The 23,198-nt window shown below is 43.9% G+C and overlaps 1 non-coding gene across 1 annotated transcript; it reads right to left on the bottom strand.

Annotated features, from left to right (window-relative positions):
• Positions 1 to 1,660: 1,660 nt before the first annotated feature.
• On the bottom strand, positions 1,661 to 1,731 carry TRNAE-CUC (transfer RNA glutamic acid (anticodon CUC)). The gene has a single exon. It is a non-coding gene; the product is annotated as a tRNA-Glu (tRNA).
• Positions 1,732 to 23,198: the final 21,467 nt, after the last annotated feature.

Here is a 23,198-nt window from a genome sequence, read left to right as displayed (position 1 = left end):
GTCTGGTCTTTTTACGAGAATTTGGGGCCTGCATCCCACTGCTCTCCCGCTCCCTCAAGGGTATTTTTACTTTTTGAGGGTGGTCATACTAAGTCTTCAAAATCTGGTCTATGTGTTTTCACCTACAGCTCATCTAAATTTGGACGAGTCACATTTCAAGTGCTCAATAGCCACATGTGGCAAGTGGCTTCTGTATTGAACAGCAGTCCTACACAGCAGAATTTCATGTCAAATAGATCCATGCCCGAGGGTTTTCTCACCAAAGTGGAAGAGGTGTCTTAGAATAGAAAGGTGATATGGTGATTTTTTATCTCTTTTAAATGTGTACCAGGGAGAGTCAGAATCGACTGGATGGAAATGTTTTGTTTTTTCTGGTTTTTACCAGGGAGAGAGGATTCCCCAGGTGGTGCAAATGGTTAAGCGCTCAACTACTAACCAGAAGATTGGTGCTTCGAACCTAGCCAGAGGTACCTCGGAGGAAAGGGTAGGCGATCTACTTCTGAAAGATCCGGCGTTGAAAACCCTGTGAAGCACAGTTCTACTCAGATACACCTGGGGCTGACATGAGTTGGAATCCACTCAGTGGCAAGCGGTACTGATTACTCGGGAGAGAGAGAGAGGGAGAGGAAGGAGAGTAGAGCGGAGAGGAGGGAAGGGAAGGAAAATTAGCTGACCTGGAGAACTTTGCATACTTGGTGGACAGCTTGAATTCATGTCCTTGAGTCCAGAAATTCGTCTACTCCTGACCTTGTGGCAACCACTTAAAAGCTCCCCAGCCCCCCATGGCCATCAACCACTGCTCCAGAGGAGCCCGGAGGGCCTTGCCAAGCAGATGAACAGGGCAGGTCTAGAACAGGATGCCACAATTGGCAGAGGACTTTTCTTATCAGGGACACACAGTCAGTTCAGGGGGAGTTGCGTTTGTTTGCTTTTTCTTTTCTCTTTTAGCTGAAAGGAGTTCCTGGGAAAGATGAATGCCATTAGAAACGGAAATTCTTGCCAACACCAGAGAGAGCGGCCCCTAAAGACATATGCCCCACCCAGCCAGCCCTCCCAGCTTCAAAGGATTCAGCAACCATCCCAGCCCCTCCCATTCAGCTGGGCCAGGGAGATGGCTAGGGCTTCCAGGGAGGCCTGTTCTGTTCAGTTCTGCAACCCCAGGCCAGGGCTGCATTTAGCGCCATCCTTGTTGATTTAGAGCCGTCCTTGCTGACTAGCCCTGGTTGCCTAATGGTTAAGTGCTACAGCTGCTAACCGAAAGGCTGGCACTTTGAATCCACTAGGCACTTCTTGGAAACTCTATGGGGTAGTTCTACTCTGTCCTATAGGGTTGCTATGAGTCGGAATCAACTCAACAGCAATGGTTTTGCTTATGCGATAGGCCAGGAAAGGGAAAACTAAGTTGTTGTTGCTGTTATTGGCTGCTATCAAGTTGACCTCCAACTTGGCAATCCCATGCTTCCTAGTTCTGTGCCATCCCTGTGATCTGTTGTGGATCGCACTGTTGTGATCCATATGGTTTTCACTGGCTGATTTTTGGAAGTAGAATGCCAGGCCTTTCTTTCTGATCCAGCTTAGTCTGGAAGCTCTGCTGAAATCTGTTCAGCATCATAGCAACACACAAGCCTCCTCTGACAGACAGGTGAAACTGTGCAAGAGGTACATTGGCCAGGAATTGAACCCAGGTCTCCCACATGAGAGGTGAGAACTCTACCACTGAGCCACCAACGCCCTCATCCAGACCTCCTTGTATCCCTCTTCGTGGTTGTGTGTGCCCATCCCCGGCTTCTGAGTGCTTTGCTTTGAAAGGCTTCTGCCTGAGACCTATTGGAGGATCAGCATGAAGCCAGTGAGGCTGCTTCTCCCACACCCACAGAGCTCCAGTTCACGGCTCCCCCTCTAGCCTCCCCTCCCCACACTCCTGCCAGTGGTCTGTGGCTAAGGACAGTCCCATTGTCACCAGCTGGATAAACGAGGTATAATGCACACTCCAGAGCTCCCCTGAGGCAGGTCCTTCACCTGAAATCAGCCTCTTAATTGGCCACTTCCCCTTTCACGTTCTGCTGCCCTGACCCCTTTACCGGCCCCTCAGGGCTGCACGTCCATTGCACATCATTTTTCCTTGGATCTTTGCTAAAGTTTGCTTCTGGGGAGCCCAACCTAAGAGGGTTTACTGAAGCACTTTGAAAGTTAGAAGTGAAGCATATGTTGTTGTTGTTGTTAGATGCTGTCAAGCTGATTTCAACTCAGAGTGACCCCAAGTGACCAGTGTCAGATTACCCAATGAGCAAGGTAAGCGAGGGTTTACTTGTGCTTACTTACTTATCTGTAGTGAACAATTTCACATTTTTTTCAGCACATCAAAGATTCTGTTTCTAGGTATCTCTCTCTCTCCCAACCCCACAGCATCTTCCTATAGAATCGAAGCCTCTTTTAAAATTTACAATCCCTGACAGGGATGGAGTACACAGTAAACAAAGTAAACCTGGTGCTTACTCACTAATCCACAGTGAACAGTTTCACATGTTTTTCACCACGTCAAAGATGTGGCGAAACTCGTGAGAAATTGTTCACTACACATTAGTAAGTAGGCAAAAGTAAGTCTGTCCTTACCTTACTAAGTAATCCACCCCTGCAGGGGACAGAGTAGAACTGCCCCATAGCATTTCCTATCTTGTAATCTTTACAGGAGCAGATCACCAGGTCTTTCTTTCACTAGGTAGGTTTGAACCACTGACCTTGCATTGGCAGCTGAGCACTTAACCATTGTGCTGCCAGGGCTCCTTAGAGTGAAACGTATACTTGTATGGAATTAACCAGTTGGAATAACTAGAGAACTGACTGTACAACTCTTACATCCCTGAATATGGGACTCAGGACAGAACAAGAGGTCAAGGGAGACCTGGAGCTAGTTGTTCCATAACTCACTCAGCACAGTCAGCCTTCGTGACCACCACACTCCCAGCTTTGTGCTGTTGGCGGTCACCACAGCCAAGGGGAGCTTTCATCTTCCTGGGCCTCTGGGGGCTCCACTGCTACTCTTCAGAGCAGCCTGCGTTGTTTTCACCCAGGGGTCACTGGCTTATTCCCACTTCACTCCCCAAGTGACCTTTCTCAGGACTCCAGGAGAAAGCCAAGGTCCTGAGTGTAGGACTGAAGCCCAGGCTGGATTCATTTTTAAGAGGAAGGTACATGTTTTTGGCAATTGTCAGGGGACAAACCATGAACCTGGATTTTTGATCAACAAAACTTACATAGAAGTGGAGGCCATTCATTATATCCCCGGATTTAGTACTTTTAACAAGGACCATGCTTTAAAAAGTAGGTTCTTGAGTGTCTTGTCTCAATGTCTCTATTATGGTTGATGAGTTTCCACATTTCAGCGACACCTGCGTGAGCCTGGGGACAGGATAGACCCATCCTCATGTTCAGATTCTCAGAGTTTTCTCTTCTTCATTTAGTGGGTACATTCCAACTCCTTTCAACACCTGATCACTTTAAGGACATTAACAAATAATTGACCTTCCCTTAGATGACCCAGCAGCCTTGCTTTTCTAACAGCTGAATTCTTCACACCGTGTCCTATAAGCCACTCACGCCAACCACCAGAGAGATGATACCTGTGTTTGCATATGTCTGCATGCATAGCACTTCCATAACTCATATGTGCCCAGACTGGCCCACTTGACTTCAGAAGATTAAAAAAAAAAAAAAATTGCCATCGAGTTGATTCTGGCTCATGGCAACCCCACGTGCACCGGAGTAGACCTGTGCTCCACAGGGTTTTCACTGGCTGATTTTTCAGAGGTTGATCACCCGGCCTTTCTTCTGAGGAGTCTTCCCCGCGGTCACACTGGACAGTTTACCTAAAGTTCACGCAAAAGGAAGGCTGGCCATTGTCATGGCTGCCCTACTATTTCCCTACCAGAAATTCTTTTTTCACTTTATCTTTTGCTTAGCATCGGAGCTTGTTAACTATTTGCACCACCCAAGGACTCCTTCAATAAGGCAAATCAGAACCTGTTGACTTGGAGTCGATTCTGACTCACAGCGACCCTATAAGGCACAGTGGAACTGCCCCATAGGGTTTCCAAGGAACGGCTGGTGGATTCAAACTGCTGACCTTTTGGTTAGCAGCCATAGCTCTTAACCACTATGCCACCAGGGCTCCTCCATAAGACAGAGTTGCCTTAATCTGGAACTGGACTCAGCCAAGGGGCTGCAGGAGGAATGGGGAGGTGGGGAGAGGCGCGACCTCGCTGAGACTGAGAGGGAGGCCGGAGTGCTATGTCGTCTCGTTGCTCTTCATTTTGCTGTAGAGTCAGCTCCGAGTCATGGCAACTTTATGCACAACAGAATGGAACATTGCCTAGTCCTACGTCACCGTCACAATTGTTGGTGTGTTTGTAGCCCATTGTTGCACTGTGTGTCAATCCATGTCATGGAGGGCTTCTCTCGTTTTTGCTGACCCTCTGTCTTACCAAGCCGTGTAGTCCAGTGGTCCCCAACCCTGGCTGAACCTCAGCTTAGGGGAGGTACATAGCCATACAGAATCCCAACCACCAGGAGCTTCATCTGAGCCCAGTCCAGGCCAGCCTTCAACACTGGAGAGGCTTAGCCCAAGAGAGTCGCGTGTCCAAAGAGGTGAGCACAGCAGGGGCAAGGACTCAGGGCCCATCACAGGGAAGTCCGCTGGCAGGACCAGGACCCCAACTGTGGCTGAGAACAGATTCCCATTTCTGGGCAGGGCCATAGGGAGAATTAGTGAGTTTGGCGGCTGAAGAAACAGAGGAGAACAAGGCAGAGAACACGGCAGGTCACCCCTCAGGTTCTGAAGCTCAAAACATGGATACCGATCTAGGAAATGAGTAGTCGGTGCCTTGAAGCTGAAAGCTGAGGTGGGAGCTCCTTAAATCCCCTCAACTTCTGTAGACCAGCCAGAACAGAGCGTTTCCAGAGAGCTAGGCAGGGATTGACTGAACCTGAACTCAAACCCACATCTTCTGACTATTGGTTCAGTGACTCCATTAAATGAAACCCCCAGGGTCAAATGCCAGAAAAATCAAGTCCTAGTCCCTGGGTAGCATAAACAGTTAAGGTCTGGGCTACTAACCAAAAGGTTGGCGGTTTGAACCCACCCAGAGGTGCCTTGGATGAAAGTCCTGGTGATTTGTTTCCAAAGGGTCACATCCATGAACACCCTGTGAAGCACAGTTCTACTCTGACACACAGAGTCGTCATGACGTGGAATGAAATTGACGGCAATTGGTTACTAGTCAGAATCGACTTGACAGCAACGGGTTTGGTTTTTGTTTTTTTTTGGTGGGGGCGGGGTTTGGTTACTAGTAGCTTTGCTACCCCCTGGTCAGCCTACCTCAAAGGACCAGAAGTGTATGTCACTTGGGTCCCTTAGTGTGTGGAGAGGCAGGAGAAATGGGCTGGATGTTTACGGAACATTTACCAAGTATGAATCTGGTGAAGGAACACAAAATACTCAACGTGGACCAGCTAAATAAACAGATAACCTCCATTACTGAGAAAAAAGTAAAAAGGCATCTTTTCCCAGTTGAACACATCACATCACATGAACGCAAATGTCAAAATTGCTAGGTTCTACTGGAATTTGGCTGTAGCAAATATTGACTGAAGTTGGGGGCTTGCTGGCAGGGTCTTATTGATGTTTGGGTTATCCGGAAACTCTGGCGTGTGTTGTAGAAAGAACACAACAGCAGGAGTCAGGAGACTGGCCAAGCTCTGGCTCAGTCTCTGTTACCAACCAGCGGCATGTCCTTTGAAGACCTCCTTCTACTGGCTGCTCCCAGTTGCCTCATTTGTAGAATGAGCGGTTTGGGCTAGAAGATCTCCAAGATCCTTTCCAGATCTAAGAAGTCATGATTTTATGACATACATGGGGGTGCTGTGACTAAAATCATCTCATGTTAATGTGGACTTAAGGTCATTTTGATAAAGGTTTTCAGACTAGGAGGTGACCTGAGGTACATACACTTAGAAGATCCCAACGTATCTAGTCCAAACCCCAAGCTTATATGAGGCTTGTGGCCTCAGGAACCATTCGGCATCTCCATGCTGGGCAGGCGGTGCTGAGTTTGGAGCCGCTGACAATAAAGTTTGGTCCATATCTGGCTGGGCCCTGCGGTAAAGAACGCATCAAGTATTTTCTTTTTCTCTTCACTTGGATGGGGCTCAGTTCAAACACAGAACTGGAAACTCCAAATGTGGAAACAAATATTTTAATAGACAGTCCTCGGAGGAGTTAGAACATTCAAACTCCTTCAAGGGATGCTCCAGACCTCAGACCGCACTGGCAGAAGCCCAAGTCCAAGCTGCCAGAATGGATGCAGAGACCTTGCTTAGAGGAGACATTAGGGAGCGATAAAACAAGTTTACATGGAAACTCTCTTGCAGAAAAACTGGTCTTTAGTAGCCTGGTGGTACAATGGTTAAGCACTCAGCTGCTGACCAAAAGGACACAGATTGAAACTCGTGCAGAGGCTCCATGGGAGAAAGGCCTGGTGATCTGCTCCCGTGGAGATTACCGCCTAGAAAGCCCTGTGGGGCAGCTCCGCGCCGTAACACGTGGAGTCTCTGTGAGCTGGGGGCCGACTCAACAGTGGCTAACCCCAACAGCGGTAACATCTGACCCCATCACAAACATCTGCTGTCCTCTCTTTTTTTTTTTTTAATAATTTTTATTGAGCTTTAAGTGAACGTTTACAAATCAAGTCAGTCTGTCACATATGAGCTTATATACACCTTACTCCACACTCCCACTTACTCTCCCCCTCATGAGTCAGCCCTTCCAGTCTCTCCTTTCGTGACAATTTTGCCAGCTTCCAACCCTCTCTACCCTCCCATCCCCTCTCCAGACAGGAGATGCCAACACAGTCTCAAGTGTCCACCTGATGCAAGTAGCTCACTCCTCATCAGCATCTCCCTCCTACCCAGTGTCCAGTCCCTTCTGTGTCTGATGAGTTGTCTTCGGGGATGGTTCCTGTCCTGGGCCAACAGAAGGTTTGGGGACCATGTCTTCTTTTTTAAAAAGGGGTAAAGGGAAAAAAGAATTTCTTGTAGGGAAATAGCAGGGCAGCCATGACAATGGCCAGCCTTCCTTCTGCATGAACTTTGGATAAACTGTCCAGTGTGGGTACAGGGGAGACTGATTTAAGAAAGCACTCCTTGCAAAATTTTTAATTAACAAAAACAGGAAAGGTAAAGGGGGTTTTTCATTTTTTAAAAGGATTTACTGTAAATTTATTTGAATAGGATGGAGTTTCCCAGCGTGCTGCTCACAGGCAGAAAGGAAGCCCATCTGTCTGGGTGTGGTGAGGGCAATTGTTTGAGTTTGTCATGTCCAGAGGGTGGTTTGGCATCGGCCGATGCTGGTCCAGGCGCTAGGCCAGCCTTGGGTGGTGATAAGGGGTGACTGGTTCTCTCCAGCCATCCCAGTGAAGCGGGTCCCTTTGCTGTATCTACTGTGTACACATAAGTTTATGACATGGGACAAGACTTTTTCTCCAGTCCTGAAGAGGGTATACCAGAGAAAAGATTGAAATTGTCAAGAATTTCATTTTACTTGGATCCACAATCAAAACCCGTGGAAGCAGTAGTCAAGAAATCAAACGACGTATTGTATTAGGTAAATCACTTTGAGGACTGAGGTGCATCTACCCAAGCCATGGTATTTTCAATTGCCCCTTATGCATGCAAAAGCTGGACAATGAATAAGGACAACCAAAAAAGAATTGATGCCTTTGAATTATGTCAGCAAAAAATACTGACTATACCATGGACTGCCAGAAGAACAAACAAATCTGTCTCAGGAGAAGTACAGCTAGAATGCTTCTTAGAGGTGAGGATGGTGAGACTTTTTCTCACTTACTTTGGACGTTATCAGGAGGGACCAGTCCCTGAAGGACATCATGCTTAGTAAAGTAGTGGGTCAACGAAAAAGAGGAAGACCCTCAACAAGATGGATTGACACAGTGGCTGCAACAATGAGCTCAAGCATAACAACAATTATGGGATGGCACAGGACCGGCATTGTTTCATTCTGTTGTACATAGGGTTGATATGAGTGGGAACTGACTCAAAGGCACCTAAAAATGACAGCAACAACAAAGAGAGTATACAGTTTACAGAATGTTCTGTGGTTGAAAGTGGGCTCATCAAAACACTTAGACGCCTCATTGAATGTGCCTTTTACTTCTGCACGATGATGCTGATGAATAGTGACCTGACTAATTCAAAACTACAGAGAGTCCAAAAATAATATATATCCGACAAGCATGTGATTTTCTTGTATTGTTCCTAGAGCTCCTATATAGAATTCCATATTTTTTAGAATGAGAAGGTAAGTCTGTTCCCTTCCTTTTAAAGATTCGTTTGTTCATTGAAATATTACACACTCCTTAAGTGCTTACTGCGTGCCAGAAACTGGGCTTGGAAAGGAGGATACAGAGATGAACGATACCCAGTCCCTGCCCTGGGTAAAGGTATGTCACCAAGAGTCCCTGGTGCTGCGGGGAGCCAGTGGAGGAGGTAGAGGTAGAGGCTGTTCTCTCAGAAGCTGATGCTCTCACCACCTTCCCTGCTCCCGCTCCTGCTCCTCACCAACGCCTGCTGCTGTTCTCTTGTCTCTTCCCCACCCCCCACCCCCATGCATGGCTAGGGCCTTTTGCCTGTTGCCATATTATCTTTCTGGAAAAGAATTCAGCCGCATACTCCCCCCACTGTCTACAAAGTGTTGAGGGCCTCCCAATCGTGCGTCAAGTGGCACAGCTCCCCAGCTTAGGTCCTATCTACCAGCTCCTGGAGCGTCCTTCCAGAACCAGTCTTCCCTTCTTCCCTGCTGGCCAGCACACAGCCTGTCTTCTCCAGGTCCAAGCCAGGAGCCCTAACCTAGGGCTTGGGAGGAGAAGGGACACAGTTGGTAGCATCCTGGCCTCTAATCTTGGATGATAAACATTGCACGACACATGCATGGGAATGCAAGATTCTCTTTCTTCTTCCATGTGACAGGCCGTCTGCCCACCCCTGTCCACCCTGGAACGTGAATGCGCTTGGAGCAATTTGTTCACAGCCACTCTGCATATGTGTGAGTGGGTACAAGTGTGTGGAGTGTTGGTAGTCTCTGTGCTTCGTAATTGTACTGGCTTATAATAAGAAGCAGAGGTAAAGAGTCTGTGGGAAGAGGAGCAGGTGTGGTGGGATGGCTGTGGGATGTGTGGTTCTGTGCATTCAAGTTGGCAGTTTCACCCAGAGGAATCAGCAAAATTGTATGAAAGGAGAGGGACGCTAGAAAGATGTTCTTCAGATTCAATGCCACGGCAAGGGGCTCATGTTTGTGTGTGCAGAGTTGTTGAAATGCAAGAATTTCCTCTTGTAGGAGGACACATAGCTCATCATGTGAATTATGTTCAGGTTTAAGGGTTATCCTCAAAATAGTGCTCGAAAGTGCCCACCACTGTATGGCTAATCTCCTGGTGAGAGGAGCTGTATTCAGCTGGGCCCAGAGACTTGTAATGCATAGTTTATCGTCCAATAAGCTTTCAAGCCAGAAGGGACCTTAGGGATGATCCAAACCCACTCCTTCCTTAAACCCATGTCTGCCTACACAAGCTCTGCCCCTAGAGCACCAGCAGTGGTTTAAGTTGTGGGCTCCGGTGGGGTGTAACTATCCATCTACCCATCTCATATTTATTGAGCACCTGCTATGGGTCAGCCACCACGCACTTTGAATGTAGAGATTCTTAGGGCAAGGTCTTTGCTATCAGTGAGATCACATTCTAATCAGAGAGATAAAACTTTTAGGCAAGTAACTAGACCTCAAAGTATAGGTAGAAACAGGTAGCAGTCCTTTCAATGGTGTACAGACTGGCACCCCAATTAGGAAAGCACTAGAAGAATTGGAAGACATGCTACTAGAGGACATGGGCAGTCTTACAAGGAGGAAGCATCTATTGACCTGTGTAATTTGGAAGTCTAGAAAACATGTATTTGACAACCATCCATCCTGAGTTTTTAAAAATAGCTCTGATTTAAAATATGCCACTTTCTTTTCAGTTCCTGTGTCCTGACTTGGTCAGGAAAAGCTCCACTCCATGTAGCCAGGGTATTCTATGCCTAAACAGTCTTCTCTCCCATCTTCCTTCTCTTCCTCCAACAGATTCATTCTTTGGACTTAGATCTTAAAGAATCTCCTATTACAATGTAGTATATATCTTTGGAAGGGTAATACCTTAAGCCATGGATCAGCAACGTCTTCAACTCATCAATTACTTGAAGCCCTGCTTTAGATGGGGTACTGTACAGCTGATACAAAGATGTCAAAGAGCTTAGGTCTACTGAGCTAAATGGAAGACAGAATATGATGAACTATTATAAAATAGGCACCGATAAAATGTTCAGGGGGTGTTATCACTGGGACTCATGGAGCCCTGGTGGCACAGTGGTTAAGCATTGGGCTGGTAATCAAAAGATCAGTGGTTCGAATCCACCAACTGCTCCTTGCAAACCCTATGGTGCAGTTCTACTCTGTCCTGCAGGGTCACTACCTAACCTGATGGCAATTTTTTTTTTTTTTTTTGTATCACTGGGACTCAGAGCAAATTTTGAGGGGGAGCGGGAAGAGGTTGGAAGAAGATTCTGACGAGGTGGGAGGGGATCACAGAGATTCTTTCAGCCGTTTCATCACTTTACCCAGTGACAGATCTGCTAGACAGGAGTTCAGTGGTGGTGGGCCTGGACACTCAAACCATTATAAGTGGGAGTAGTCTTTAGAAGTCTTTGCATTTCAATTTTATAGGTAAAGAGAGCCCTATTCTGTCTTTCCTCAGCCTTTCTCTTTAGATTGATGCAAAGGCTTTTTCTCTACGTAGGGGGAAAGAGGGTTCCCTGAGAGACAAATGTCCACTTAACCAGAGGAAAATGTAACCAGAAACTAATGAGAATGTCAGGCAACAGCCTCAAGGGATCCAGGGCTTCATAGAGCCTGGCAGCTCTGATACACATCCCTACTCTCAGTCCCACTATCTATTGTCACAGATGCCCATATGCCCCAAAAGACTTTGCCTTTCTGGCCACAGCTCAAATAGTTAAGGTAATTTAAAATATATATTATATAATATGAATATTGGAAGTAGATGGAAGTAGATATGAAAGTTTAAAATAGATTTGTGATAAAGAGACATTATCCTTTATTAAAGCTTATTTTGTTCATTGAAGCACATTTTGAGCTCCAACTATATACCAAACACTAAGGAGGCTGAAAGGCCAAGAGTTACAGGGATGAGGTGTGGGGGCAGGTCCACTGGAACATTCTTCTGGGAATGCAGCAGCAGTGGTTCCTCCTCCCTGTGAGAGTGTCTCCTCTTTAGAAACAAGCCTTTTGGACTAGAAACCCACTCTATGAGCCAAGCCATCAATATAAGCTTCATGGTGAGTTCCCATAAATTCTATGACAAGGAACTCTACAGCACTAGTCCAGTGCTTTTCTTGATACTGCCCAAAATAAGGGTCAGAAAACCTTTAGGTTTAAAAATGTGTTGACCAAAGGCATTTAACCTATTATTTGCCTTTTGCTGTCATACTTCAAGCTCACGTGTTGTATCCATATTCTCCTATCCTCAACCTTGTCTATGGATTATAGGAAAGATTTTAGTATAACACCCACAGAAGTCCAATGACCTTCACCAGGCTGGACAATAAGTTAGGAGGCTGAGAATCTCCTCCAACATATACAAGTATCTTAGTTAGCTAGTGCTGCTATAACAGAAATACCACAAGTGGATGCCTTTAGCAAACAGAAATTTATTCTCTCACAGTCTAGGAGGCCAGAAGTCTGAATTCAGGGTGCCAGCTCCAGGGGAAGAATTTCACTCTCTGTTGGCTCTGGCGTAAGGTTCTTGTCACCAATCTTTCCCTGGTCTAGGAGCTTCTCAGCACAGGGACCCCAGGTCCAAAGGAGGCACGCTCCTGGCTCTTCTTGCTTGGTGATAATGAGATCCCTCAGTCTCTCTGCTCGGTTCTCTCTTTTATATCTCAAAAGAGGTTGACTTAAGACACAACCTAATGTTGTGGATTGAGTCTTGCCTCATTAACCTAACTGCCTCTAATCCTGCATCATTAACATCAGAGAGGTTAGGATTTACAACACATAGGAAAATCACATCAGATGACGAAATGGTGGGCAATCACACAATACTGGAAATCATGGCCTACCCAAGTTGACACACATTTTGGGGGGACACAATTCATTCCATAGCAAGTTTACTATGAATTGAATTATGTTCCCCCAAATATGTGTTGAATTTCTGGCTCTTGTACCTATATACTGATCCTGTTTGAAAACAGGGGTCATCTTTTTTATGTTAATGAGGCTATATTAATGTAAGGTGGATCCTAAACCTAATCACTTCTGAGTTATAAAAAGACCAGAATAGACACAAATAACATACATGAGGGAAGACAAATGCCACGTGTGGATTTTCTCTAAGCCAAGGAAAACCAAGGAACCCCAAGGAACCAAGAAGTGCCCAGGACTACTGACAAGGAAGGGGTCAACACAGCTGAGACCCTAATTTGAAATTTTAACTTCCAGAACTATGAGAAAATAAATTTCTGTTCTTTAAAACCACCTGCTTGTGGCATTTGTGTTATAGCAACACTAAGTAACTAAAACACCAGGCAATAGAAAGATTCATACCATCTTTTGGCTGGGAAGAACCTTAGATTGTCTCTTTTGTGCTAAGGCTCTCATTTTTCAGATAAGAAAACTGAAGCACCAAGTGGGCTATTGATTGTTCAAAGCAATGGAATCATAGATTCCTAGATTTGGAAGGCACCTCAGGCCTTGTATTAGCTAGCTTCACCTCCTACCCCAAAGAGAAATACTTCCCATACATTCTTTGCCAGATGATCACCCAGCCTCTGCTTCAACACTTCCGGAAATGGAGTGTGCATGATTTTTCTGTCCATTCCATTTACAGACGTGCCTAATTGTTGTAAAGCTCTTCTTTATAATCAGAGGAAATCTGCTTTCCTGCTGTATCCATTGACAGCTGCCTTTTGGAGCTACCACAACAAAACCCCAGTTTTCTGTGTCCTGGAGGGTTGTTCTTCTCTGGCACCTTTTTCTCCGTGGGATCATGAAAGCTTTTCCTGCTTTTGTTACCCCTGGAGGGTTAGGTCCAGGCTGACTCTTCTTAGTGTGGCTTAGCTCGGTGTGTTTATTTATTTTGCTTTTATTCATTAATGATAGTCATTAATGTGTATAAGTCCAACCCATCTTTTCCCCTTTCTTGAGGTGCAGAAGGCTCTCATTAGAACATCACCAAGTTCACTGCACTCTTTAAAATCAGGGGGATGAAAAAAGCTTGAGTGTGCTTCTCTTGACAAGGCTGCTTAAATATAATCATAGATCTGTCACAAAATATGCGGGCTTATGAGGGGTTGTCAGTTTTTTTCTGAAGTGGGAGATGTTTGCACAATTTTTTTAAAAGTTAACTGAAAAGGAACAAAGAGGGAAAAAAAATCAAGGACCAAATGATTTTATGAAAGTTTTGCAGAGCTAGAATGTTGCAAACTTTGCCTTGATTAATAAAAACACAGAAGACTTACGAAAAAAAAAAAAAGTTCTAAGCTGTGCACATAATTGGTCTTGACATTTTCATTCTATGAAGTTTTTATCCTCCCAACCTACTGAGGAGGCAGATGAGGTGAAAGAACTGAAAGGGTTAATTCTCAGTCATCCAGATTCAGACCTACCATTGTAATAGCCCCCTCCCCCCTAAAACAAAAAAAACCCAAGCCCCTTGCTATTGAGTTAATTCCTACTCATGCCAACCCCATGTGTGTCAGAGTAGAACTGCGCTTCATAGGGTTTTCAATGGCTGTAATCTTTTGGAAGCCCTGGTGGCATAGTGGTTAAGAGCTTGGCCGCTAACCAAAAGGTCAGCAGTTTGAATCCACCAGCCCATTCCTTGGAAATCCTATGGGGCAGTTCTACTCTGTCCTATAGGGTTACTATGCGTTGAAATCAACTCAGCAGCAATGCGTTTGGTTTTTGGGTAATCTTTCAGAAGTTGATTGTCAGGCTTTTCTTCCATGGCACCTCTGGGGGGATTCAAACTTCCAACCTTTCAGTTAGTTGCCAAGTGCAAACTGTTTGTCCCACCCAGGGACCTACCATTGTGATAAAAATTGTGATGGGAACTACTTAAAAGGTGGCCTCTTTAATAGTCAGGTTTCTTTAAGTGATACTCTGCCTAAATGATTCCAGTTATTTAGTTACTCCATGACTCTAGAGGTTTTACAGACTCAGGAGTTTGTTTGTTTTTATTTTTTTAATGAAAAACATCTTTAAAGGCATTTGAATTTGTATTTTAACATGAAGAAGAAAAACTCAAATCCCAGATTCAGTCGATGGGATCAGTGGAGGGTGTTCCAGTTTTCTTCCTCTCTAGTGTCAAGCTCTTCGATATTCCACGGACATCTGCATCCATCTCCAGGTCCTGCATGGATTCCTACCTGGCCTAAGCATCTGGTTGCTTCAAGGGCCGGCATAGACACATGCCCACATTACACAGCACTTTGAGGAGCAATGTAATGAAGGGCACGGTATAAATAAACCTGGTCGCTGTGGTTCCACTGTGGCTTTCAGCAGCTATATGGGGTGTATTGCATCAATGCCCTCTTGTCTTCTGAAGCTGAATCTCCCAAGCACTCCAGTGATTTCTAAGTCTTCTGCAATTGCTCAGGATATATGTGATCTCAGAACCTTTCCTGGCTTACAAAGCACTTTCCATTTTCTCACCAGCCCACTTCTCTCACCCCACCTTACCCTGAATACATATGGTCAGACAGATTCCCAAGCCCTTAAACTACCCAAAAGGCACATTTCTTTCAGTTCTCCAGTTAACTTCTCCTTCCTCTTTCTTGACCTTCACACATCCAGGCTAAATGAGAGCATTGCACTCAGATACAGCTAAAACGCACTGCCCAGAAAGAAAGCCCTTGAAAATCAGCTTACCCTTTCCTCCAAATGAGAAAGCTATCCCATCCTTTTAAATTCCTGGTAATTGTAGTGAGGATTATGAACAAACACTGCAGATACCAATTTTTAAAATGAAATGTAAGAATCCTTTCAAGTACCTAATTCTAATTGGAGACTATAGCAGTATTATTGGAGTAGATTTTAAAAACCAGGCCAATGATGCCTTAAATTAAGTTATATTGTACCTGCACATACACAAGGAAGGGACATCAAAGGAAGAATTGGTTTGGATGGCAAACAGAAATAAATGCTGGCCACAGACATTGAAGACATCTGGCTTTTTTAGAGTCTGATGTTTATTTCTCAGGCGGGGACAATTAGTGACTTTAATGAGAGCTGGGTGTGGCTTTGTTACGTCCTCTCCTAACTGCTCTGAGTCTATTCTGAAGGTTTCTTATTTCCAGGGCAGAAAGGGTATGTTGATTGTCTAGTTCGTTATTCTTTAAAACCTCTTTGAAGTTTTACAAAGGAAAATAATCTTTTTGGTAAGAAGTCTAGCTGAATGTATGCAAAAGAGCAATAGAGAATTGCATGGGAAAGAGAGGCTCTTTTGGAATTCAGATAGAAAAATAAGAAATATTTGTGATTAATATGTCATTTGTCTTCTCATGGACTTTGAAGTGTTTTGAATTTATTCTCAGATGTAGTTTTAACACTGCCTCCCATGATCTTTTTATACATTGAGTAATCTCTATTGGAAAGAGGTCAGATTCTAAACTGATAACATTTTAAATTCCTGATCTGTTAATTCCAAAATCTCTGTCATATCTGAGCCTGGTTCTGATGCTTGCCCTGTGTTTTTTGCGTTTTAGCATGCCTTGTAATTTTTTGTTGAAAGCTAGACATGGTCTATCAGGTAAAAGGACCTGATTTTAGTTATAATTCTTTATGAAGCCCTGTTGATATTGAAGTGGTAGTACTGTGTAGGGGGAGGGGAAGCATTCTATAATCCTATGATTAGGTCTCAGCCTTTTAGTGAACCTGTGCTCCTAGGTGGAGCCTTGGTGGGTGCAGTGATTAAGAGCTAAAAGGTCTGCAGTTTGAATCCACTAGCCGCTCCTTGGAAACCCTGTGGAGGCATTTCTACTCTGTCCTATCGGGTTGCTATGAGTCAGAATCAACAGGATGACAATGGGGTTTTAACGGGTGCCCCTGAGTTACGTCTTTTACAGATACTTCTTAGATTTTGTTTTTACTTAGGTGAAACAGGAAGACTGGAAGGAGTGGAGGTGGATATTTCCCTTCCTCTGTGCTTTGTTGTTGTTGTGTGTGTGCCATCCAGTCAATTCTAATTCATAGTGACCCTATAGGACAGGGTAGAACTTCCCCCACAGAGTTTCCAAGGACCAGCTGGTAGATTTGAACTGCCACCTTTTGGTTAGCAGTCAAGCTCTTAACCATTACACTACTAGGGCTCCCAAGGGCCAGGTCTTTTCTCCTGTGCAGCAGCTGGTGGGTTTGAACCACTGACCTTTCAGTTAGCAGCCAAATGCTTACCCATTTTTGCCACTTTAGGCCCTGATAAAATCCGCTTTGGTTAGACTCTTGTAAAGTAGTTTTCCTTGAGGGCAGACTGCTGTTAAAGAGAACAGAGCACTATTTCAAAATGGTTACTTTTCCCCTGCGGGAAGTATGAGGGGATTTTTCTCCGAGCTTCACAGCGAGAACATGGTGGGTTTCCTGGAGGTAAAACTCACAAAAGAAGGGGGCCTCCCTAAAGCTGGCTCTCCAGTTTTTGATCTCTCAATCTTTTCCACATTCAGTCTCCAGCAATTAGCCAATTGTTCTTCAAATATTCCTCCCTGATGCTAGATCCAGCTGCAGCAGTTTCTGTTCCTGGTAAGTGGTGATTCTCTGAATCTGCCTGTCTGTTTCCCTAGTTTTCAGAGTGGTGATTTGCTCTGTGATTTCAATTCTTTGATGTATCTAAGAAGAATTGTTGATTTTCAGTTTTTCAGGCTTTTTTCTTGTTTTAAGGATGGGAGTGATGACTTTCTCACTCTTTATATGCTGGATGGAAAAACAACTGATAACATTTTAATAATAAGGGTTGAACGTCCACTGCAGAAGCAGTATTGTTGAGCTCTGTGGTCAGACAGCCCTGGGTTTGAATCCCGACTCTGTAGCACTAGCTGGGTGACCTGGGGTAAATGGGATAAGAACAGTCCTCAGCTCCTGCTGCTGGTGTGATGATAAGAGGGAGTAACGTACATAGCCATTTATGACAGGGCTGGGCACACAATGTAAAGAACATTAGCTGTTCTTCAGGGATTTCTGAGAAGAATGGCACTGAGAGTATCTGTGATTCATTGGACAAATGCCCGAACCTGAAAGGTCTCTTTACTCTATACCACCCTTCCTAGGAGGAAGCCAGACAACAAGGACACCTCCTGCTGGGCCCAGGTTTAAACCCTAAGTAAATAACAGATTTAATCTCATGGGAAGTAAGTGCATTTTGTTATGGGTACGGAAACATTTTATCAGTCTTCAGACAAAGTAAACAGTAGATGAAAAGACGTCATTTTTTCCGATTTTTCTGACGTGTAGAGTGAGAAAATTGCAGCGTGATTTTCTGAGCAGCTTTAGAGGCAGCTGTGATACTATAAATAAGATGCTGTCGGTCTTCTCTGTGACATAAGAGCCCTGGGCTGGGCTTCCGGGCACTAGGGTTGTAAGCCTAGTACTGCCATAAACAGTGGGATATGGATAAGTCACAGCCTCTTAGGGTCTGATGCCCCCTGAAAGAATGATGGCTCCACTAGATGGTCCCAACGATTCTTTGAGCCTCCTGAGCCCATAAGCCAGTGCTCACCAGACTATAATTTCCCACTTTGGGGGTTAATACAGGCGTTAGCTGGCATGAGCCCATCTAATAAAACCTATGTTACAAAAAGGCCTGAAGCAAGATGATTTTCCTCATAGATATTTCTGTCCAGGCGAAAGACCCCACTCACCTGTCCTCAGGGGTAACACAGAGAGGCCATCCACCCCCTTTCACAGGTATTCATTTGAAGATGGTTTGGTTCAGTGCTACTGCCCAATATTAGGGTAATGTGTAAAAAAAAAAAAAAAGGGGGGGTCCTGTTTGGTGAAGAAACAACTTTAAACAAAGCCTGTGGCAATTATCCTCACCGCCGACAAACTCACTCAATGCCAGATCAAAGTGGTGGAAGGTCTTTGCAGAGAGTTTTAGAATTTTCCATATTTAGTTCCAGACTGCATGTCCTTGACTTCATTTTGCAAGCAGGCCAGCTGTTGCTCAGTGGGGATGCCCTTCTGCCATTTCTTCCTGGGTTGGGGGGGGCACTTACCTGACACTGCTGAGCCTGCTCCCCCTGAAAACAGAGTCCACCTTCCTGACTCCAAGCTCTTAAGTAGCAAATGTTGATCTCTGTTGCTTTTAGGTGAGGGAGCTGCCTTTCGCTCAAAAATGGGCCACCAGTTAAGTAGTGTTTCTGGTTTAATTGCTAATCATTTGCTAAGGTCAAGATCTCTTTTTTAAAGTGCTGCACAAGTAGAATAAAAGCTTGGTAGCAAACTACGAGAATTAATATGCAGAATGTATTTTGCCCATAGTTTGCTTCCCCAGCAAGCTGCTTTCCTTCTATTGGCTCACTAGCATCTGAGGCATCTGTAGTAATGGCACCACCAGAAGTCCTAGGCTTTATTGCCACAAGGGCATAGCCTTCTCCAAAATGAGTAATGCTCTTGTTGTTCTCTTAATTGTTCTTCTATTTACTCTCTACAGAAAAGATTCCAATTTAAAGAAAGACGGCCCTATTTAATCCATCATTCTTTAAAAGCTAAGGCTGGCTTTGAGATTTAGAGTTGAATGTGCGGTTGTAAGTGACACGCATATATACCAGGAGAGGGAAGATTAAGGTGAAGAAGGAAACACTGAACTTGAGAAACTATGTCCGTGACAAACCATCAAGAAATGCATGCCTGCTGCCCAGGCCTAGTATGTGGGGCACTTGATCTGAACTTTGGACTCACCTCACCAGGCTTCTCAAGGAGAGCAACTTTACCAACTAGGCTAATTCAAGATACTACACACCAATGCTGGGTTGAGGCAAAAGAGGCTGTGAAGCTTCCTTTCTTTCTTTCCTTCCCTCCCTCCTTCCCTTCCTCCTTCCCTTACTTTTTTACTTAACCAGAACTTCCCGACCTGTTTTATTTTTCTGTGCTGCTATATAAGTGATTACCACAAACTGAGTGACCTAAGACAACACAAATTTATTATATCACAGTACTGAACAGGGACAGATTACTCAACAAGCAAGGTATGTGTGGGCTTAATGGAAGTTACTTACTAATCTTAGTGCACAACTCCATCATGAAACCCAGGTGAAATTGTGTGCTATAGATTTAGTAAGTAAGCACAACTAAGCCTGTGCATACCATGCTTACTGGTTAATTCGCCCCCGGACTGGAGGTCAGAAGTCCAAAATGTCTCAGTGGGTTGAAATCAAGATGTCATAAGGTCTGTGTTCCTGATGAAGGCTCTAGAGGAGAGTCTTCCCTTGCCTTTTCCACTTTCTAGAGTTGCCTGCGTTCCTTGGCTTGTGGCCCCCTTTCAGCAATCTCATCACTCCAGACTCTGCTTCCGTGGTCACGCCTCTTTCCCCTCACTTTTTTAAGGATCCTTATGCAGGTCGAGCCCACCAGCGGCTCCTCGGGAGAAAAGGAAACCCTGTAGGGCAGCTCTACTCTGTCACATAGGGTGCTATGAGTTGAAATTGACTCGATAGCATCCAACAACAACATGATCACATTGGACTCATATGGATAACTCTGGATAATCTCCCCGTCTCCTTAATTTAATCACATCTACAAAGTCCCTTTTACCATGTAAGGTGACATAGTCGCAGGTTCCAGGGAGTAGGACGTGGACATCTTTGGGGGCTATTATTCTGCCTGGCACACAGCCAGGTTCTCTGAGTGCTGTTTGGGGGTGGGGTGGGGGCAGGAGAGGAGTGGTACATCTGAGCAACGCTTAAAATCAAAACCCAACCTGTTGCCATCAAGTTGATTCTGACTCATAGCGACCCTACAGGACAGAGTAGAAATGCCCCATAGGGTTTCCAAGGAGTGGCTGGTGGGTTTATTCAGCTTCATGAATAGCTGGGAATCCAGAGCTTCTGAACTAAGTTTGAATCAAATCTATTATACTGGGTTCTTTCTTGTAAAGACAAAAACACACACTCATTCTGCATTTTACCAAAACTTTAACTTGGCTGATATTACAGAGACCAAAACCAAACCAAACCCAACCCATTGCTGTCAAGTCGATTTTGACTCAAAGTGACTCTATAGGACAGCGTTGAACTGCCCCATAGGATTTCCAAGGAGCAGCTAGTAGAGTCAGACTGCTGACCTTTTGGTTAGCAGCTGAGCTCTTAACCACTGCGCCAGCAGGGCTCCATTGCAGAGACGAGTGCATATAAATGTAAAACAATAACCTATCATATTTTACAAATCCAAGGTTCCCAGGAGACAAAAGGAAAATATTCCAATTTGAATTTAGCCCTTATTCACAGGCAATCAAGAGCCTAAGTCTTGCAGGCCAAAGTTTAGGGGTAAGGGTTGGGGGGCTGTGCCTATAGTAGGAGGCATGAAAAATGCAGAGTGCTTTTAAAGTGAGCAGAGAGACTTTTCACCAAGCTACTCAATTTACTTTGGCTGTACCCATATTTACCATTGTCTGCACTTATTCCTTCCCCTGCAGTAAATAAAATCAGGATGATTCCTTAAGCAGAGACAATTTTGAGTTTCTCTCCAAGAAACCAAATTGCAGCCACCACCATTATCAAAAACAACAAGAAGAGTAACAAAGATGCTCCTATGCCTTTGGAATAATCCACATTAAAAAAAAAAAAAAAAAAAAAACTTCTCCTTTGAGGGATTAAAGCTATCTTTAAAAGACCACACCACATGCTGTCACATCGTGGGGTTTGCAACTAATGTCACAAAATAATGTGTGTATAAATTTCTGTATGAGAAGTTAATTTGAGGTATAAACTTTCACCTAAAGAACAATAAAAAAGAAAGAGGTTGGAAGGAACACTATACTTCTTAAAATGGAACAGAGTTTAACCTAAATCTAGTCCTGAGGAAAAAATCAGAGAAATCCATATGGTGAGATGTTCTCCTGAATGACTGACCTGCACTCTTCAAAAATGTCAACATCATGACAGAAAAGAAACAAGGTGAGGGAGGTAGGGGACTGTTATAAATTAGAAGAAACTTAAGAGACATGACAACCAAATGCATTGAGCAATCCTTGAATTTTTTAAAAAGTGAAAAAGTGATAAAGGGTATTATTATATGGACAATTGGGAAAAAAGGAATATGAACTGTATAAAAATCTTATATTTCTTGAGAGTGATAATGATATTGGGGTTATGTAGGAGAATATCCTTCTTGAGAGATACATGTTAAAGGATTTAGGGATGAAGTCTGCAATTTACTTTCAAATATATTTTTAAAAAGTTTATCTATAGAAACAGATAAAGTAAATGTGGAAAAATTGATGAATGCAGGTGAAGAGTTTAAGGGTATTCATTGTATCAGTCTTTCCACTTTTCTGTAGTGAAAAATAAATAAAAGGCCACACACACACACACACACACACACACAATCACAACCTTCAAAGCAAATGCTCATGAAATGTCTTCTAGACCTTCTTCCCACCTTTGAGGACCAGCAGCCTGTTGTTCATTTGGATAAAGTTTGAGGCTCAGATAAAGCAAGCTAATGGTCCTGTGGCAAAGACCAATTTTATGTCATTGTTTTAATCTGGTTACCATATGTTGCTCCTGAAAGATTAGTTAACTGAAAGGCCTTATTTTCAGGACAAGCTTCATTAGCACTGGTAATATGCCAGAAAATGGAAAAAAACAAACAAATTTATCAACTGCAGAAACATCTGAAAAAATGCTTAATGAAGGTTGAAAAAAAATTAATCTCAACTGAAAAGAGAATATAGATTTCATTCCAAATCCATGAGCATTCAATGCACAAGAAACAAATACAACTCTTTTAAAAAATAAAATAAAAAACACAATTAAAGAGCCATTGGTAATAGGACAGTGGCCATGGGATTGGGATATCTCTAAATCAACTGTGTTTTTGAGGTGATATTTAAACTCTAACATCAGTAAGAAAGTTTCCAGTTCAAATTAATTATATTGCTTTTTTAAAAAAAACAATAGTAAATATTTGCACAGGGTTGATATAGTTACCATTTCACTGGCTGGGCGTGTCTCTTTATAAAACTGGAGTCACATGCAGTAAAGTGACATACAACTGGCAATAAAACTTACTGATGAAGATCAGAGAACACAACCTTCAGTACAGATTACACCTCAATATAAAGAAAACAAAACCCTCACACTGTACCAATAAGCAATATCATGATAAGCGGAAAAAAGATTGAAGCTGTCAAGGATTTCATTGCACTTGGATCCACAGTCAATGCCCATGGAAGCAGTAGTTAAGAAATCAAACGATGTATTTGCACTGGACAAATCTGCTGCAAAAGGCCTCTTTAAAGTGTTAAAAAGCAAAGATGTCACTTTGAGGACTAAGGTACACCTGACCTGAGCCATGGTGTTTTCAGTCGCCTCAGATGCATGCAAAAGCTGGACAATGAATAAGGATGACCAAAGAAGAACTGATGCCTTTGAATTATGGTGCTGGCAAAGAATATTGTTGGACTGCCAGAAGAACAAACAAATCTGTTTTGGAAGAAGTACAACCAAAATGCTTCTTAGAAGCAAGGGTGATGAGACTTCATCTTACATAGTTTCGACATGTTATTGGGAAGGACTAGTCCCTGGAGAAGGACGTCATGTTTGGTAAAGTAGAAGGTGAGTGAAAAAGAGGAAGGTCCTTAAGGAGATGGATTGACACGGTGGCTCCAACAATGGGCTCAAGCATAACAGTGATTGTGAGGATGGTGCATGATCAGGTAGTGTTTTGTTCTGTTGTACATAGGGTCGCTATGAGTCGGAACTGACTTGATGGCACCTAACAACGTAACTGGCAATAGAATTAATAGAAGCTTTGGTGATGCAGTGGTTAAGAACTTGGCTCCTAACCAAAATGTCAGCGGTTGGAACCT

Source organism: Elephas maximus, chromosome 16, assembly GCF_024166365.1.
Source record: "Elephas maximus indicus isolate mEleMax1 chromosome 16, mEleMax1 primary haplotype, whole genome shotgun sequence".
Classification (NCBI taxonomy): Eukaryota; Metazoa; Chordata; class Mammalia; order Proboscidea; family Elephantidae; genus Elephas; species Elephas maximus.
This window is presented reverse-complemented; position numbering and strand designations above follow the sequence as displayed.